Genomic DNA, 17,815 nt, shown 5'->3' on the forward strand with positions numbered 1-17,815 from the left:
GACCTCAGAGAAACATGGTAGTTCGTTTCAGTGTCAGAAATCAGCGGCAGAGACCACATGTCTTATAGGAGTGTAAGTAAGTTTCTCTTTACTCACGGCAGTTTGACAGCGTTGACTCTAGTCTTGTTCTTACTTTTTGTTATTTAGCATGCTTTTCGAATCCCGCCCGTCTAACTACTTGTTAACAACTACCATTGCTCCTGTGTAACTGCTTTTCCCCATGTTGAATCCAGATAACTGTGGAAAATATTTTCGTTAGAAGCATCCTAAAATAAATTTAATTGCTGATATCCAGCAGAAACTACAATGTCGAGTTCACATGTCTTCTAAGGCTATTCAGGTGTAACACCTTTGGACAGAACCGTCGCACACCTGTTGTCCACTAGATGGCAATTACTACTGAGTATTTACTGTAGAGCACTAACAGACGCTTATCTTGTCATTTTGGTATTAGATGGAAGTTTTTGCTCGTCATTTCTAAAGAATACGGGATCGTGAAAGTTGATGTTACCGAAATTAGCAAATTTTTGCGTGTTATATCAAAAAATTATTTAAAAAAGTTTTTTTTAATGTTAACAATCACTGACATATCTACACGTCTGAATAAGACTTGCAACAGGAGTCAATATTCTTGCAGAGTGGTATAACGTGTCGTACCGTAGCCTATCGATAATGCCGGAGCCGGCGCCTCGAAGATTCTTATAGGCGTCGCGGCCGAGCTTTTAACATCGCCACCAATGAAGAACCTGCATGCCGCCAACCAATGAAGACCATCAGGATATAAGCGGCTGGCACCTGGGCACCAGTTTATAGTACAGATTATTTCCGTGTTGCAAGCTTGTGCCGAACGTTATATCGTGTTGTTGATATGTAGCTCTGCCGGTAAACTTTCAGTGTCCTCAGGCGAATGCCCGTGTCGGGCCTCTGCTTATAGCTAGCCGCATGAGCAGTTCTTCACCCACAAGTTGAGTAGAATTTATTTATTTAGAGTGCTTTTATGCGAATAAATTTTCTGATTGTCTGTCCAGGTTCCTACGGTGACAGATCCTTTGGCCAACTTCCATCCATTTATGATTTGCAACGATAACATAACGTTTGGCTCGTTGGAACATAACGGTTGCCGACTCTCATCGTAACACAACGTTCTAACACTTTGTTTTCTTTGTGTGAAAGGGCTTACTATAAATTTGTCTTACTATTTTCGTTGGTTTTTGTGTGTGTAAGGGACAGCAACACGTTTGTTATATTATAAACTTAACTTCCTCTAAGTTTTCATTGAAACTATTCTGGGTACGTGAACGCATTGTCAGTATTTAAAAGTCTCCGACGTTTCAGCCATTCTTGCAAACGGACTTTATCAGGGCTTTTGGTGACTGCTGAATGATAAAACATTTACTTATTCTATAACAGTTAAAGAGGCCGTTTTTGTGAACTGATAGGGTATTGAGGATAAAGAAGAAGGATGCTAGGTGTCACTTGTGTCGTGTTTACTTGATTTCCTGCCATTGGTGGAAATGGTGAGTGAAAACGGGTGGCAGTTATAGCGAAGCATTGTTTTCCTTAAGCCTAGTGCCATCTGTGGAGTGGCAATACTCTGTGTACATATAGCCACTGTGGTCTCCCGCGCACTTGTGTGGGTTATTTTCAGAGAACTGCCAGCTCTTAGCACAACTACTGTTGAGAACCATTTCTCCATTCATGTCTGCGTCGCTTGGCTTTTTCTATCGCCTCTCTAATATTCCTCCTCGAGGCTAGTGGCTGTTTCGCCATTACGTGAGCTTGCGGCACTCATCCTTGTGTTCCCTCACCTCTGGCTAATTGTATTGTCTTCGACCACGGATGGGCAACCGGTGGCACGCGGTTCGCATCCGGCCCACTGTTGGTTTCAACCCGGGCCGCGGAAGAAATTCCGGGTTACCTTGAAATGAATGATTTCTCAAAAACACGACTTTTGAGCCATAATTTGGTGGCATGGCGCGTCGGGAAAAGAGTGCCGATCGTATCGCTGTATTATCTCATGAACATTAAAGTCACAGACGAGATAGTTTGGTTTTGACTTTCTGCGTTAGGAGTGTTGCTGTCGTGTCGTAACGTTGCGGCCTGCTGGCCTACGTAATTGTGTGAATCAGACTTGCGGGACACCAAAAGTTGCTAATACAAGTCTTAGACAATTTAGCTCTCATATTCAAATATGCGTATGCTAAATCGTCATCCATTCTCGTCTACAAATACAATTCCACACCTGTAGTCCATTTCGTCGACCGCAGCAGTACATATGTTGGCGACTTTGGTGAGCCAAATACATCTATTATTTTGTTGCTGCTTCGGAAAAGTGGCTTGGTGCTGTAATGGATCATAAAAAATGGTGAAAAACTTTCGGTGCTACGGACGCACCTCTCTGGAATAAGTTACCGAAGATGTATATTTGGTGACTTTGTGTGAAGCGATTACAGAGATCGGACGTGTTTTATGTTGGAGAGATTTTGCTATCGTGGTGCGACACTATTAAGCTCCATTGTGAATGTTTAGTTAGTCGATGGCACAACAAACAAATTCAAGAAAATTATATGCGTTCAAGGCGTATATTTATCAATTTATAAAAGATTTCACAATCATTCTTCAGATATCACGTGATCATTCAACATAGCACCTAGTTGTGCCGAACGATCTTCGTAGCGAAATAAATATTTTAGAGATTTCAGGTGGAGCAGTTCCGATGAGGAGTATCAACGAGATCGACGCTGCGGGACATATATCTAGCTCTCCTGTGGTATTTAAAATCAGAGACTGATGTTCTTTAGATTTTAAAAGACTAAAGTTAAAACCTAAAAAAAACCACTGGAAATCATGACAGAAATTAATAAGAAGCAGAGAATTTTCTTAAACAAAATTTCTTAAATAAATAATTAATTAATTAAAATATAATAAAATGGCGTCCGAGTACAGGAAGGCCAACAATCAAAATTGTGGTATATATACATATATGTATTTCATAAATTTGTGCATGTAGTAATCCATATATTGTGCGTGTGTTTCATGTACAATATAATTGGTGGAGTTCGGTCGTGTGAGCTGAGCATCCCCGATCCCCACTGCAGAACTTCACATCGCTGCAAGCTGGATAAGGTAAGCACACACATCAGCAGTGTCACCTCAATCTGGTCTATTAAACTCAATAGTCTTAATCCTTATAGCGTAATATAGTTTTACATTTTCACTTCATTTCCGTATTCTCTTCAGAAGTAGTCATTGACACATGTTTGGTGCATTATTTTCAGGAGGATTTTTTAAATATGAAATGGTGTAATTAACAGTGTAAAAACATATAGGTATTTTGTGTTTTCAAAGTCTTTTGTGGTCAAATCATGATCACATTTCAAAATGGATGACGAGAAAGTGTTAGATGTTCAGGAAATTGGTGAAAATTCGAGTGTAGAGGAGACAGCAGCTTCGTCTCAACAGGAGGAAAATCCTATGACTCAAATCTTAGAACAACTAAGACTTTTGTCAGTATCTGTAACGACTATGTCAGCTGTGATACAAGCAGTATCACAAAAGGAGGAAGTCATGTCACAGAAGCATATTGATATGTCATTGGTGATACAAACAGCACACAAAAGCAAGCAGACTTGTGTCAAAAGCAAACAGACATGCCAGCTGCAATTCAGGCATTCATTAGTTAGGGAGCAACAAGAAATCACAAACGAATAACCGAGTTGCGAGATGCGCAAAAGAGATTCCTTTGGAAACCAAAAGGATTACCGAAGAAATGCAAAACATGAAATCGAAGCAGGAGGAAGTTGAAACTTCTGTAGTGGAATTAACAGAAACTTTGACACCATAGCTTCTGCATGTGATCAATTGATACGAGAGAATTTGAGTAAACGTCAACAGGATTTCTCAAATAAACTCGATGAATGGGCATCCGCTAAGGAATACCAGGTGATGCTATGCGTAGAAGCAAGTATAAAAGAAGCAGTAAGAAAATTGCCTATTGAAAGCTTACCAATTATAGAAAATATGAAGAAGAGAATAAAGAGGTAAAAGAGCAATTAGGGGCGAATTTTGAACAATGGAAGTACGAAATATTCCATTCTGTTGCAAATATGTCCAGAGACATGGAACAGATGCGAGGGGCAGTAAAATAATGTAGAAACCAGCTGCGTGAAGTAAAACAAATGCAGGGCTCAAGCCAAGAATCATGTTATGGTAATGGACATGTTTCGCTGGAGGAAAATATAAATTATAGCGGAATGCATGCATCGCACCAAGCTAATAATGTGTACGTCGCAATGCTAGAGGAGGAAAAATTTTTGAAACATACGCAGTTTCAGACGTTCTCACCCGACCAAAAATCCATAAACCCAATGGTATTTGTACGAGGATACCGTGGAGTACTACCAAGGACATGGACTGAAGTGCAAAAGATCAGTTACGTTTCAGGATATATTCAAGGTGATGGTGCGTTGTGGACAACGGATATGATGGATACATGCGAGACATACGAGAAATTTGAGAAGGCGTTTCTTGCTAAGTATTTGTCACTGGATGTGCAAGAACGATTAAGAAAAGAGGTCTTTCACCCGGAGCCGTTCTGTGTAAAAACAGGAAGTCTATGGCAATACTGCGAGAAGTATTTAAGTAAAGCAAGATAATGGGATGAACCTATAACACACGAGGATATTCTGCTGATTTTGAAGGCAAATCTTCCGGCTGAGACGAGAGTGAAATTAATACACAAATCGGAGGAGAATGTAGAAGAATTCATGTCAGTCTTGGTCTCCACTGATTTGATCCAAGAAGATATCAAGGCAAGACCAGACAGATACAGCACGTACTCACAGTCGAGTAATATTTACAGCAGCTGAGCAAGCAATCAGCTGATTCAGGAGACAAATGGAAATCTCGCTCCACTGCACTGCAATAATTACGACAAACATCAAAATCCGCATAGCGGTAATGGAAACGATTTCAGATAATGGAAAAATAGACAGAATCAGCACGACAGAAAGTACAGTCCTGGTTATAATGTGAACTCGAAATCTACGAACTGGCAAAACAATAATAGACATGTGGATAATGCCTGGAGGCAACGAACACCAGTTAGTACAGAAGTGAGGGAGGGTGCAGTTCATGCAAATGAATCCCACTCCAAAAACTGATTCTGACCGAATCGTGTCACGGAGGAGCGGTTCTAGGCGCCTCAGTCCGGAACCGCGCGACTGCTACGGCCGCAGGTTCGAATCCTGCCTCGGGCATGGATGTGTGTGATGTTCTTAGGTTAGTTAGGTTTAAGTAGTTCTAGGTTCTAGGGGACTGATGACCTCAGATGTTAAGTCCCATAGTGCTCAGAGCCATTTTGTTTGAGGAGTGGTTGAGGAAAAGTACAGGAGCTATTAGCAGAATGTAAATATGATGAAGTACAGCGAAGGACGATTAATAGAAGATGAGTTTTGTGCTGACACAAGTAAATGTATGGAGGAATACTCACGAGAACGGATTTCTGTAATGAAAGTTGAAATAGAGGTTATTTTAGTAATGGTAGTTTTGGATACAGGCGCCATCGCAAGTGCTACATCAATGAGTTTATTTAATAAGATGAAGAAGACACCATTACCGACATTTCCTTCGCAACATTGTAAAATACTAGGAGCGTTTGGCACATGATCTCAATCTGTGAAGGCACAGATGATGCTAAAAATGGATCTAGGAAATGCACCGATAACATACGTGTTCCTAGTAGTGAATAAATTAATAGCTGACTGTGTTCTGGGATTAGAAACTACCTGGGAGAACTAGCCCAGGTAGATTTGCTAAGGAAAGAAAGAAAATATGGAAGATACTGCAGATGGGCAATATTGCAATTTATAATGAAAGAGCGCCAGCAATGCAAAACAAGTTTGATTAAAATTGCAATGCAAAACAAGTTTGATTAAAATTATGCAAGTAGTAGAAATATCGGAGCAGATAAAACACAAGTTGGGCGAGCCAGAGCACCTTAAGGATGAGCATAGGACACAATTGTTTATCCTGTTAGGCAAGTATATGAGAGTGTTTGAAGAACAACCTGGTATCATTAAGGGTTATACATGTCATTTGAATGTGAAGCCACGCAGAACATACTGTCATAGCTTCTATCCCATTCCTTGGAAACAACGCAATGCAGTGGACCAAGAAATACAGAGAACCTTAGATTGAAATGCAATTGGACCTTGAAACAGTCCTTAATGCAGTCCACTTCTCATCGTGCCAAAACCAGGTGAAAAGGTACATGTTGTATTCGATGCTCATGTAATTAACACAATTATTGTACCTGTAAGTACTCACCCAGAAAATACAGATGAGTTGTTCCAAAAGTTCAATGGGCTGAAGTATTTTACAACAATCGATCTTCTTGATTCGTATTGGCAGGTCATTTAGTTGAGGAGTCGAGAAAGTATACTGCATTTGTATATGCCGGAAGAAGTTATCATTTCGAAATTCTTCCATTCTGTTTGCACATCAGTGCAGGAGTATTTATATCCGAGTATTTATATCCTCATTGGATGAAGCATTAGGACGTGAACTAAAGAGTCAAGTAACATTGTTTGTGGATGACATCTTGCTCGCTAAAAACACCAGGAAGAACATGTGAAACTATTGGCACGAGTATTAGAGAGAGATTTTCTAGTGTGGGAATAACAGCTAATCTCCAAAAGTCACATGTTTGCCTGGAGAAGATAAAATTCTTAGAGCATTTAAGAAATTCAAGAGTCATCTTATCAGACCAAAAGAATATAAGTGCAATAAAAAAATTTCCTGTTCCTAGATCAAAAAGGCAGTTAAAAGGATTTTTAGGTCTTGCAACATTTTTTTTTTTTTTTTTTTTTGCCGGTTTATAGGCGATTAGTCGATGAATTCTGTGTCATTACTAAATTTATTAAGGAAGACCGTGCATTGGCATTGGACTGAGGAATGTCAATGAGCATTCGAAGCAATCAACCAGCTTTGTCTAATACAAAGATTTTCTATCATCCTGATCTTTCCTGGGGTTTGGATTAATGACAAATGCGCCATTGGCTGGTTTGGGCATTTGTTTGTTCCAAATTCGAAAAACAGATGACAAGCCCACCTTTCGCCCAACAGCTTTCGCTGGTGGCACACTGTCACACTGTCAAGTTGCGAGAGATCGTATACTATCAGAGAACAAGAGGCTCTTGCAGTAGTGTGGGGATTCAAAAAGTTTAATTATTATTTATGTGGTGCAAGAACCACTGTGTACTGTGACCATCAAGCTCTTAGCTTTTTACGAACTTGTAAGCTATTACATGCAAGATTAGGAAGATGGAGAGTCGCTCTTTAAGAGTACCAATTTCATATCGTGTACATACAAGGGAAGGAAAATATCATAACAGATGCGTTATCCCATCGTCCAGAATAATTAGAAGAAGGCGCCATTTTGCATCAAAATGACGATGAATTTCCACTATTATTGATGACAGATCAAGTACACGGAAGATACTATTTACAGTTATGAGGTAATGTGACGAGATTCCAACAAAGTGATCCAAGATGGATGAAGATTCGACAGAAATTAGAAGATCCACAAGAAGATAAAATAAATCAGTACTATAAGGTAGTCAATGATGTACTGTACCATCATCATTATAATATGAGTCAGAATTCGTGCGTATGTATACCCGAGGAATATGAGGAGAAATTGATAACATATACTCACAACACTTGGAGACAATTTGGTGTTTGAAGAATGTGGGAACAAACTGAGAATGTACTACTACATCCCATATTTACCTAGAAAAGCATGGAGAGTTCTGAGAAAATGTGTAAAATGTCAGAAAACAAAACCAAATAATAGGGGCAATAAAGGGTTGTCACATTCCATTATTCTGCAAAAGCCGCTAGCTATTTTAGCAGTGTATGTATGTGGACCATTACCGAGGGCTAGAAAAGGCTGTAAATACAATATAGCTTTCTTGGACATATTTACAAAATATTTCAAATTGTATCCAATGACAACTGCTACAGCAGCGCAAATTCTGAGCCGTCTATTCAATGACTACATTCCGCACATTGCAAAGCCAAATGCTGTGTTATCTGACAATGCAACAAATTTCACCGGATATAATTGGTGGCATGCATGAATTGATTTCGGAATTGTATTATGAATCTGCAAAAGACTTAATGCAGAGAGAAAAACAATGGATTTTTAAATTGGTACGTCAACATTTGTGAAGAATGGATTATACGCAACGATTAAGTTTGTTAGATCTGCGGCAGTGGTTTGAAAATGCAGCGTTCGTGGTTCTTCAGCCATCCAGATCAGGAGTCTTGTTGCTTTTAATTATTTAATTTTTATTTTTAATTTTTTTTTTTGGAGTTATCGATTATTGAGAGAGAGAAATGAATTTAAGAACTGGATTTTGGAATTTTGCTGAATGCTGGATTATACAAGTGAAGTTCAATTTTTGTAGGTTCGATTTCCGTAATTCTTGGATTACTGGTATGCCATTTCAGAGGAAGCTTAAGTACTTTTGAAATTCCATGAAACATTATCAAGTTAAGGAAATGAAATTTGAATTGAGTTCATTTAAACCAGAGACATTGTACACGTCCCAAGTGTCAATTAATTTTCAGTTATTTAACAACTATTATCAAAAAATTATGAAACAAGAATGATAGTAATATTCTTAGATAACCTATTGCACCTCTGTGAATATACTTGAAAGGAGAGACAGCATTGGTCGTATATTTTTGTTTATTATCGCAAAATCGATTTTCGGTCACTTAGTGACCATCTTCAGTCCTGTAATATATAACTTAAATTAGTAAGCACTGGTGTCAATAAGTTTACGGCGATCACATAGACTGAGGTCGCTGTTTACATGCACATGTTCTGCTGAACACATTTCGTGACTGTGTATTTTCGCGCAGTAGCACTGGGACGATTTTATCGCTGCTTAATAGATACTGCGACAATAATCCTCTCTGTAAATAGTGTCTTTGTGAGTTTAATGAACCGGACAGACAACCTTTTGTTCTTTCTCTTCTTGATCAGCCATTGTCCGGTACGGTCGCAGTTAAGTAGTGATTGTATTATTTGTGCTCATTTTGAGTAATAAAAATAATAATTATTATTTAATTTCATTGTGTTTGTAATTAAGAATGATCATAACTTTATTCCTCAGCTTTTTTTCATGAATTTGAAAAGTAAATGGGGCTCACTTTATGTGGGTATGTCTGATGGTGAATGATCGCGTATTAACGTCACCATTCAGTGTAATACGTTTGATTTGCTTTCAAAATAGAACCTGCATCTAAAATTTCACATTTAACAAAACGAAATCCGATATCTTTTAGGTGTAAATCACGTCCGAAAATTATACTCGGCAACAGACAATCCCGGTAGAGAAGGCGACCTAAAAATTATGGTGGTAATTTAATCCCAAAATATCAATATTTAAAAAATAAATAATAATTTCAAAGCAATATAATAATAATAAAAGAAAAACCGTCACCATAAAATGGCTGCCTTAGTACAGAACTTATATATATATATATATATATATATATATATATATATATATATACATGGTATCTAAAAAAATTTGTTCATTTCTGTTACATAAAAAACCACTGTACCGAGATACGAGACAATTTCAGCGAGCTGGGTAATATGAGAAGTGGAGTACGATCCTTAAAAGAAAAAACCACTACTCGAGATGTTGCTGAAGCGCAGTGAGAAAGGAGGTAAGTACGTTACTGTTTTCCTTTGCCCTGGTGTGCAAACTTCAGTTAGGGAGTGTTAAATTCCGAAAAATGTTCCTCACAATAGCTTGTAAATTTCCTTGAGAATTTTGCAAAACGTAATGTCGGCATGATGGCCGCATTGTAGAACGTTTGATTATCGTCGCTAGATTGTTTTATTGTAAGACGCTATACATTAACAGTAATTCTTACCAAATAATATTTTCCGTGTGTACCTTGAGGAGAATTAAGAGTCAATTTTATAAATTCAGTGAGGTGTATTTTTTAAAGTTCACGGGCAAAGTCGGTAGACACATTAAAATCGCTACACCTCCCGGAGTAGAATCAGAAGTAGGCAGTGATGAACTAAATATGGTGATACAATTTCAGGCTATGGCGAGTCACGAAAGTAAGAATAATGAATTATCGGCGGGTGAAAATGCACCTACGACCGAACATCGTGAAGAACCCACCCAGAGTGAATTAGTACCTACTAATTTCGTGGAACTATTCACATTATTCAGAGAACAATTGCAAGGTGTAACCTCTCCACAAAAGTATAAAAATTAAAATGAACCAAGTGTAACCTCCCCACAAAATTAATATTGAAATGAATTTTAAACATTGTAACCTCTGAACAAAATTCTCCGTGCAGAAATGCATTCACATTTACTGTACCCACAAAACTCTTTTCTCATTGAATGTAAGCTCGAAACAGAAAAATTCCTAAACACGAAAATAATAAAAAAATTCAGTAACCTGGTAAACTTTATGACGACAGCAGCGCTGCGCCTCGGCCCTGTATTCTGAATAAAAAGAGCAAAAATTCTTACCTCAATAAAAACTGCGAATATATCTGCTCTTACCTAAAAATTTTTCGGCACAGCTCCTTGCAATGCTGGCCTATGCTTTGTGATTCGTGAAAGAAATAATCATCCGTTGGATAAAATCTTTAAATTGAAATGAATGCTTTTTTTTAAAAAAAATACTTTATATTATAAAAATTGTCATTGTAGCATTTTTTAAAAGAAATTGAATGACACTTAACATACATTACTAGATATGCCTAGGCTGCTTCTAATCTTCTACAATAATACTCATCCTACAGAGTCCCGACCAGGGCAGACTGCACACAAGCGCAGACACGCGCCGACTACTGCCGACTACTGCCGACTCACGCAGACTACTGCCGACTCACGCAGACTACTGCCGACTCACGCAGACTACAGAAGACTACTGCCGACTACCAAAGACTACTGCCGACTACTGCCGACTAGCGACAAGCAACAACTAACTGCATACTGCACTCTGGTTAGAGACTCTCCTACGCCTTGCCTATTGCAGGCAGCGCATACATCGCATACCTCTTACATAACCCTCCACTGGCGGGGGGCAAAAATTTGGCAGCGATGGTGAGTCAATTGGACTTGCCATGAGCAACAAATTTTTCTTAATTAACTAAGTTTACAATCACAGAATATATACATATATATAAGTGCAGAACATGAAATAAAATATAGTGCACATGCACTGAGTACAGAACATATCAAGCAATGACAAAATGTGTACGCATTGAGCACAAAACATATTAACAAATGACAAAAGTGCACACGCACTGTAGTACAGAACATATCAGGAAATCACAAAATGAATACGCAATGAGTACAAATCATATTAACAAATGACATAAAGTGCACACGCACTGTAGTTCAGAACATATCAGCAAATCACAAAATGTATACGCAATGAATACAAATCATATTAACAAATGACAAAAGTGCACACGCACTGTAGTTTTCCTTTTTTTTTACTATTTTACAAGAACTAGGATAGGAAAGGGAAGGCTTGCATCATGGTTGTAGCACATTAGGTTGCACGCAGCTGCAATGAAAGTCCATATCTTTCTACAGAAGCACAACACCAAGTGAGACAATCTGAAGTTCTTTTTCCTGAAGTATTAATCAGTGTAGCCAAGACACTGAAATGTCGTATTAATATTCCATGTTATCATTTTGGTAGTACATTAGGTACACCAAACAGTGGGACCATAATAACATCTCCATCGCTCAAGGTGGTGGACAGCATGTCGTGTCAACACCACGTTCTTGTAAGGTACACCAACGTAGAATTAGTGCAAAAACCAAATATAGTGCTCCATGAGCATGAGGATAGACAGCACAAACGGATATTGCAGTAATTTCTGGTAATTGGGTCAGAAGGTGAAGGACATTAAGTCTTATGACAGTCATCATTGATAATTACTAGTCTATCAACTGATTTGATTAATTAGTGGCACTCATCGCCCAGTTACTGAAAATTTCTGTACTATGTATGAAGTATTACAGAATAATGTTCATAAGTAATCTGTTTACAGAGAACATTGGCACTCATTGGTCAGTTACAAATCATCAGAAGTCATCAGTCAAATGAGGAGCTAATGAGTGTAGCATCAAGCTACTGGTATTCATATATATAGCATAAAAGTGACATAATACAAATTTAAAATATAAAAAACAGTGGCATTTGTTGGCTAGCAAGTATTGAATATTACAAAAACGTTTTTCATCATTCAAGTGACATATGACATATTTAAAATAATCATTGGCACTGATTGGCCAGTTAAAAATCATCTGAAGTCATCATTCAAAACAGGAGTTAAAGAGTGTAGAGCATGCATGCATTATTACTAAACATCATTCATTATTACTCACAAGGGGAGGCAGCCAATTGTGAAATTCAGATTCGATTCATACTGCGCATAATTAAAGCTCATGGCCAGAGGTGTAATGTGGCAAAGCACCAAGATGCACTTCTCAGCCGTTGTCGAGAAAATCGACAGTTAAAAGAAACCGTTGTGGTGAAATACTCTCTATGATCAATAATTTTCTACAGCGTCGTGGCGCAGCGGTAAGCGCTCGGGTTCGTAATCCGAAGGTCGCCGGATCGAATCTCGCGCCATGCAGTTTTTTTTTTATTATTAGTTTTTTGTAATCTGTTAATGAATTGCTTATGCATGTTGGTGAAGGCGGATCGCTCTCCAATTGTACCGCTTCCATTTTTCCGTTTGTTTAACAGGGTGTACCAAAGCTCTCCCGTCCGCACTGATTTTCGACGATGTTACAAGTTGCGCTAGGGACCGCATCTACCTTCTTTCGAAGTTAGGAGGCAACTACGCTGTTATGCGGCGGCTCGTTTTGGCCCATTCAACATCTGCCCTTCAAGTGTAACGAGCGAGTAACGCCACAGCAAATTTGTGTTCGTGGGGTCTCTATTCTAATTGGAACGTTTGACTTACGCTATACGTATTCGTTTCGGAATATCGTTTCTACGTCTTCCGTTAACTATACGTGTTTAACATTATGAAGACAATTAATAACATTTGTGAAATACAACTTTGTTCGCGGAAAACATAATGATGTTCGAAGTCGCCAGTTTTTCCACGACAAACGACTTTCCACAGCTCATTATATGCATAATTGTTGCAACTGATTGCCGGGATATATATATATATACATATATATATATATATATATATATATATATATATATATATATATATATATATATATTTGAATTACAAAAAACAAATAATAAAAAAAAGGTTGCATGGCGCGAGATTCGATCCGGCGACCTTCGGATTACGAACCCGAGCGCTTACCGCTGCACCACGACGCTGTAGAAAACTATTAATAGTAGTGAGTATTTCACCGCAACGGTTTCTTTTAACCGTCGATTTTCTCGACAACGGCTGAGAAGTGCATCTTGGTGCTTTGCCACATTACACCTCTGGCCATTAGCTTTTATTATGCGCAGTATGAATCGAATCTGAATTTCACAATTGGCGGCCTCCCCTTGTCAGAACTCATCATTCAAGTGACATATGACATATTTAAAATGTAACATACTGTAACTATTACTCAAGTCTGTGGTTGGAAGACATCATTCAGTATTACTTATAACTCTTTTAAAATGGTATCATTATTTGGGACTGGTAATACATTTTTTTTTGTGCTAGCAATGTATTGCGTTGGAATCGATAATTAAGCTGGGGCATAACAATACTTGCTTTTGACTTATTGCTGCAAATGAAGATGGGTAACGTCATTCGTCATGAGTCAGCTGTAGCAAGGTTATGAGGCAAATAGAGTATACGTGATCACATTCATGAAAGACACAGGTTTAATGACCAACTGCTTATAGCACATTAATTTCATGAATAATTTCTCCTGCAAAAAGTACAAAATGGATTATTAAGCTGAAAGAAGAAACGCATATTATGCTGAAAAGTAGAGAACTTCGAATTAACAGGTAATGAAATGTCCTTTCCAAAACCTTCAGTCATCATACCATGCGATGTAAGACATACTGTCAAGACGAACTGCAACAAATCATTAAATAACTACATAGCATAAATACATAAATTTCAACATTATCCTCATCTGCAAAGAAAAACTTCATTATCCATATCATTATTATCATCACCTGTAAAGAAAAACTTCCATATTAGCATATTCTTCGTCACTATTCATCATCATTCATTATCATCGGCAAAAAAGTCACTTCATTATTCATTATACAACAATTCATAGCATAGAGTTCCTTATTTCTAGCATATTTCATCACTTACTTGTTAATTCTGATCCAATTACTCTTCGTGACGAAGTATTGTATCCTCTTTCGTTCATTCCGAAGGTGATATTCCCATAATTTATTTCTTTTACACGTTATTTCTTTCTGAAAATGATAAACAATGATTAATGTCTTGCATTTAAATCATATACCCATTAAATAAATACTGGTTTCTAGTGATATAATTGAGCATACAGCATAGCATGACAGAAAACGTAATATGTCAAAAACATAGACAGTGTGAAGATGCAAAATTGTACACAGAGTATCAAAATGTAGCAGCAAAAAAAATGTAAAAACGTCACGATGTTGAGATATCATAAGGCAAAATGTCAAAGTCAACTGGTGTTTGTTATATCTTAAATATTTCATAGTGCTTACAAACAAAACAGTAAAACAATCATACATACTTGAAGAATGGAAAATGTGCACGGTCTGATGTGCAACGACAAGAAAAACGATCTGCTAACCTTACCTTGCCGGGCACTTGCCAAGAAAAAATATGACAATCATCAGTAAGTAGTCACATAAATATAATTGCATAAGTGGTCATAAAATGTGTAAGTTTATCTGGAATAATGTGCACGGTCTGATGTGTAACGACAAGAAATGCGACCTGTTAACCTTACCTTGCCGGGCACTTGCCAAGAAAAAATACGATAATCATCAGTAAGTGTCCATATGAATATAATTGCATAATTGCTCATTAAAAAAATGAGGAAATGGCATTACAGTGTGATAAATCATAAAGTATGTTCATTCAATAAAGGGTTTGATGTTGGAGACATGGTGATTCCCTTTGGTTTTTCTGGTTCTCAGAGTTCCGACGTGTACGACATTGGGGTGAGGAATGGTGCGAATTCGATATGGACCTGCATATAGAAGCTCAAATTTACTACATCCACTTTTTCCTCTATCAGATAAATAATGTGTGCGTACTAATATCTTCTGTCCAATGTGAAAGTCACAGCGTGTACAAACCTGTTTTTGCTGTCTTCTCGGGCGCTCTGCGGCACGTTTGATGTTGTTCAGCGCAATGTCAATTATATCATGGTGTCGTTGTCGACGAGATGTAGGAAAGGTTACTAATTCTTTAATTTTGTTAGGTGGTTCAACATTTTTCAGTATAACAGGCGGAGATAGCATAGTAGATTCATTTGGTATGGAATTAATTACATCTTGGAATGAGAGTATGTGTGTGTCCCAATCAATATGTTTTTTATGGCAGTATATTCTACACAGTTTACCAATTTCTTTCATTAATCGTTCACAAGGGTTCGAAGAATCATGGTACCTGGATATATAGATCGGATAAATGTTTCTAACTCCTAACATACCTGTCCATATAGCAGATCGAAACTGTGGTCCATTGTCGGAAATTACTTTCAATACATGCCCTACATCAAATAGAGAATGCTTTAGAAATGCTTTCGAAACAGTTTTAGTAGTAGCTTTGCGTAACGGAGTGAAAGTAACAAATTTTGAAGTTAGTTCAACAGCGACAAGGATGTAGCAAAAACCTCTATTAGTTCTGGGAATCGGACCAAAAAGTCTACAGCGGCCATGTGTCTCAGTTTAACAGGTACAGTGGGATGTAATGGAGGAATATGTGAAGTCGTATCTGACTTACCTTTCTGACAGATTTTACATGACGCTAAAACTCGTCGAATACGTTTCTCCATGTTGGTAAAATAACACTTCTGTCTCAGTATAAGAAAACATTTTCTGGCTCCGTAATGTGCGTAACTGCCGGCCGCAGTGGTCTAGCGGTTCTAGGCGCGCAGTCGGGAACCGCGTGACCGCTCCGGTCGCAGGTTGGAATCCTGCCTCGGGCATGGATATGTGTGATGTCCTTAGGTTAGTTAGGTTTAGGTAGTTCTAAGTTCTAGGGGACTGATGACCTCAGAAGTTAAGTCCCATAGTGCTCAGAGCCATTTGTGCGTAACTTAAATGAGTATACCAGATTAATTTGTTAACAAGTTCGTCAGGAATGCATAGCAATCAGTTGTTGCTGTCAGGGTGAGAGCGGCGAAACAGAATGTTATTGCGTACAGTGTAATGGTTTCTAATGGTATTATTATTCCTATCTTGCCAAAGGTGTTTAATTTTTTTCCATACGTTGTCTTTACTCTGCTCTTGTGCTATGTCTTGTAATGACGACGAAATGAAATTTTCAAATGCAACTTGTTGAATGTACATGACGCTGAAATTTGCTTTGCAGAAGTTCGTTGCGATGTCTTGCTGATTGTTGCTGAGAGAACGGGATAGTGCGTCTGCTATAATATTTTGTGTACCGGGAATGTGAACAGTTGTAAAATTAAATTCCCGTAAATAAAGTTTCCATCTACTTAATCTGTCGTGTGTAAATTAAAGGAAAGTAAAAACTGTATAGCTCTATGATCTGGGTAAACGGTCGTATGTCTTCCATAAAGAAAATGCCGAAATCTCGTAAATGCCCATACAACACATAGTGTTTCAAGTTCTGTAACAGAATAATTGCGTTCAGCAGGTGACAGAATGCGACTCGCAAAGGCTATGATTTTAATTACTGTAGTGCCGTCTTCTTCACTTTCCTGAAAAATCTGTACGCCTAAAGCGGTGTTAGAACTGTCAGTGGTAATGGAAAAATTTCTAGTAAGATCTGGATGTGATAAAAGTGGTGCATTCAACAAAGCATGTTTCAAATAACATTTTCGTTAATAAGATTCTGTGTATCTGAAGTATTACTTACGTTGCTGGAAGATGCAACCTGTGCTGTATCTAGTCAAATTCTATCTGACGTGCTATTATTTGCGGGAGGATGCTGTGGCATTTCCACTATTTGAACTGTTCTGTTATTTCTTCCTGACGTATTACGTTCGGGATGATATCTACTGTCTGGTTCATTCATGATAATATGTTGTTGCGGATGATTCTGCTGCTGGTAAGACCTACTGTTATTAAACGTACCCTGAAAATTGTGTTCATTACTTTTACATCTGTCATGATAGTCATTTCTATACGGTGCATTGCGATAGGAATTTAAATAGTGTGTTTTCTGTACGTACTGATTCCCTTGTTGCTGTGCGTTACTATTTGTTGGACCTGACGTCATACGTGTAGGCGGCGAAACATTAAAGCTTGGTTGACCTTGTACATTACATTGTTGGTTAGGTATGTTAACCGGCTGGTTTTGTTGTTATTGTGGGGAAAAACCTCTATTGTTACCAAAATGCGTTCGCTGTTGCTGATAATTTTTCACATACTGATAATTAAATTTTTGTCAGGTAGTAAAGTTCTCGTGGTTGTCATTTCTGGAGCGTCTAATGAAAAATTGTCACTTTCGGTAAAACTTGTCTTATCAGGTTTTCTTTTCACTTTCATAATTATAGATAGATCGATAGTTGAAGAGCCATTCTGATAGATATAAAGGATAGTAGAAGAGAAGGCAGCAGTGCAGAAA

The sequence above is a fragment of the Schistocerca americana genome, chromosome 7 (assembly GCF_021461395.2).
Source record: "Schistocerca americana isolate TAMUIC-IGC-003095 chromosome 7, iqSchAmer2.1, whole genome shotgun sequence".
NCBI lineage: Eukaryota > Metazoa > Arthropoda > Insecta > Orthoptera > Acrididae > Schistocerca > Schistocerca americana.